A 3,867-nucleotide genomic window follows, 5' to 3' on the forward strand; every position below is an offset into this window, starting at 1 on the left:
CTACAACCTTATTGCATTACTACACTAACTAACTAACAAATACATACACATAATCATAAATATGAACAACAACAACTATATTTTCACACTAAAAGTAAACAAACCGGACCGTTAAGTAATAAAATGTGTGTCATACAAGCATATGTACATCATCTTAATTAAAAAAAAAAAAACTTAATTAAATTAAATACAAAAACCAAAACAAAAAATGCAAATCCAATTGCTAACAAATTTATTTCTTACTAAAAAAAAACTAATAAGAACATAAGAATTATACAGTAATATTAAAACAGTACATAAGCAAAAATATTAATACAAAATTATTATGTAATAAAAATAATAATAATAAAATATAATCGAAACTTTTTTGGCATTACTTGCATAATAGAATGAAAATATTTACCAAAAAAAAATTTAAACAATTAAAACCAAAAATTAAGTAAAACTGCAGAGAATGTGTGTCTATAGCAGAACATACAAATGAATTAAGAGTAAAATAAATAATTGATAAATAGCCATAAAATTTAATTGACCAAAGCCAGCTGCAGCTACACTCACAACAACAACAACAATTGAGAGTGTAATACAACAGATAACAAATAAAAAACCACAAAAAGTGAAACAAGTAAACAAATGTAATGAGAAAATGAAACTAAACATGTTTGTATGTAAAAGAAAATAAAACAAAAATCACAGTGTTAGATCATCTTGAATTATATATAATAAATAAAAATTACAAAAAATAATTATTGTGGCTGTTTCTTAATTGCTATATATCTTTTACTAGTCATAGAGAAAGGAAAATTTTTATTATTATTTAAATGCAGGGTCTACTCACCTATGCTAATAAAAGGTGATCCAGTGTTTATTATCATTCGAAAGATCATTCGTTAGTATTTATTTTTTGAAGATTATCACAGATGGTCCATCCGTTGAGTTCAATTTCCAATGACACGCGTGCTGCTTCGTTTGAAGGCTTGAATCGAAGCGGGATTGTCCGTATAGACTTTAAACTTTACATATCCCGACAGGAAATATTCTAAAGGTGTGATATCACAAATTAATGTGAAGTCTATTGATTGATGCGATGTGTGGGAAGTGGCGCCGTCTTATTGAAACCCATTGTGGCAGAGATCACGATCTTCAATGTCAGTTAAATAGTCAGCTATCATTGCCCGATATCGGTAGCCATTGACGGTTGCGTTCTCACCGGCATCATTTTTGAAGAAATATGGACTGATGGTTTCACCGGCTAACAAACCACACGAAATCGTTGGTTTTTCTGAATGAAATGGCAGCTCTTGAATCTCTTCAGGTTGTTCTTCGTCCCAAATGTGGCAATTTTGCTTTTTTACATACCCATTGAGCCAGAATCGCTGAATAAAATTTGCCTCGAAAATGATCTTCTGGGACCACAAAGATGAAGCCATGTCGATTGGGTAGATCGCGCGGCTTCAGTTCGAGGTCGTAGGTAATTTCGTCTATCTCGGAACCAGTATCAACATCAGCTACAACGTCAGCCTCGAAATCCAAAGCAAAATAACTCTTGCCAACTGATTCTGATCCTTTACGCATTGGCAACGCCGAATACCGCCGTCGATGGAACGATGTACGAGATATCCGACGTCATTGACATAGTTCAGCGAATTAAGAAACAACGGCTACGCTGTCTAGGTTATATTGTCCAAATATACAACATTTTTCAATAAAATTTTTATAAGACAATTCAACTTTAGCCTCAAAAAAGCCTAAAAGCCCACCCGGCTGACTGTCGACTCCGGCGTGAATTATTATTGTTTTTGATGAAGTGTAAGCTCGCGCGGCAGCCTCTTTGCACAAAGCTTTCGCATACTCAAATATTCGTTCATAATATATACATAATGTTTCTTTGATAGCTTAGCTACTTATGATGTGCAGTAGCTGGTATATCCTGGAGCTGCAAGCCAAAGATTGCCAGGTGATTGCACACTAAGATCGTTCGATCGTTTACCACATATGGAGCGGTGGCTTGGGCCTCGAAAACATCGCAGACTTCGGTAGGACTTCAACTATCGAAGCTGCAATGACTCGCCTGCTCCTGCACACATGCCCGACGGCGGCACTTGAAGTCATGCTGAATCTCACACTGCAGCACCTAGTAATCCGTGTGTCACCCACACACTAATCGCAACAACAGCAGAAGGGTTAGGCAAAGATAATCTCTTCCCAGCGCATGAAAGACTTAAGTGGCGAAATATTGTACCACTGATTCTTTTCCCAAGGAATAGCTTTGCCAAAAGTGTAAACTTCATTAAGAAGTTCAAGGTTACCCTGAGCAGTTGGACTGCTGAATGGTATGATTCCGCTCTCGAGCTACTGCCTAGGATAGTACATTGAAGTGGTACATCCACGTCTCGAAAACATCGAAGCAAACTAGTTCAGAAATCGCCGGACCGCGCACCAAATTCATTACACCTTTGGGAAGTTTTCCAAGTGTATTCCAAGCGGTGGCCTTTGCCATAAGTCGGTGCATCTATCAGATCGTTACCAAGCACACCTTAACAGGGTGACTGGCCACAAAGAAATAACCGGGAATGAACTGGCTGATGGTGACATGGTATGACCCGAACCTTTCATTCTCTATTCCATAAAGGAGCTGCTTCGCAAAGATGAAGCAACAACTCCAAGACATGCGCCATGCCAAGGTGCTAATAACATTAAAAAGTTTTAATACTCGTATATGATCAATCATTCACGGACAAACTCAGGCTCAAGAAGCACTTATATAACATGGCCGTAGCTTCTTGTGCAAATTATCGGTTCTGAAACATAGAGCCTGAAACTTCAGAATACCTGCTAATTGACTGCACAGCAGTCTGTAGGCGCAATATAAAGGCGATTGATTCCATATTTCCAAATAGGGATCACATCGCCTAAATAGCACCTTTCCTCATTTATTTGTCTAATCTGTCTAATCTATTCTTTGATATCTTTATAGTCTCAGCTCTCTACAACAACTTCACTTCGGGGACATCCAAAATTATTTTTGAGAGTTTTTTGAAGTTTTCGGTGCTCATTTCGTTTCTCTTAAACTTTTTCTCAACGTTTGAATTTTCTGTTGCAGTAACCAAATAATGGTCATCAAGCCACACCTTGGCTTCAATAGCATTTTTCCTCCAGATCCTCTAAAGGTTAGGGCTCACTAAAAATCATACGGATTTAATGCCGATAGTATCATCTATGCATCAGGCTATGCTCACCTTTTATAATGACCTACAAATGATAGGTAATAACATCTATGATATTTGTACACCTAAAATCGCTTAATGAATTAATAAAAATATTGAATTTCGGAAAACATCTTTATTAAAATATAGAAAGTTTTTTTTTTTTGAGTACAAATGTAGATGGAATCATTGAAATCAGAAAGTTTCGACTATAAATTCGTTTAATTTAAAAAAGTGTTGCATCATTTTATTACACATACGTACATACAATGTTAAATGCAAGAATGGCTAATTTTATAAACATTAAGTTTTCGTGAAATTTGCATCGTTCACAACTCCAACGGCGTAGAGTGGCACGAAAAGTACAAAGTAAGTTTTTCATTGCATTTTTTGCGCGAAAATAAAAAATAATTGAAGTTTTATGCATAAAATTATATAAAATAAAATATACATATATATTTTTTTGTGATTTACTCAAAACAAAAGTTTGTGCTAAAAAGCGTTCTTACTCTGTGTTTGTGCGGTTTAAATTTTCATACATTTTTTTGTAATTTTGCAAAAATGTAAAAATTTTCGTCATGAAATTGAAATCATACAAAAGACTTGTAGTGCAAATTTAAAAAAAATTTCAACTAGAAACAATAATATCTTTAAGTAAAAA

The sequence above is a fragment of the Bactrocera latifrons genome, unplaced genomic scaffold (assembly GCF_001853355.1).
Source record: "Bactrocera latifrons isolate USDA-ARS-PBARC rearing strain unplaced genomic scaffold, ASM185335v1 scaffold_23, whole genome shotgun sequence".
NCBI classification, from domain to species: domain Eukaryota; kingdom Metazoa; phylum Arthropoda; class Insecta; order Diptera; family Tephritidae; genus Bactrocera; species Bactrocera latifrons.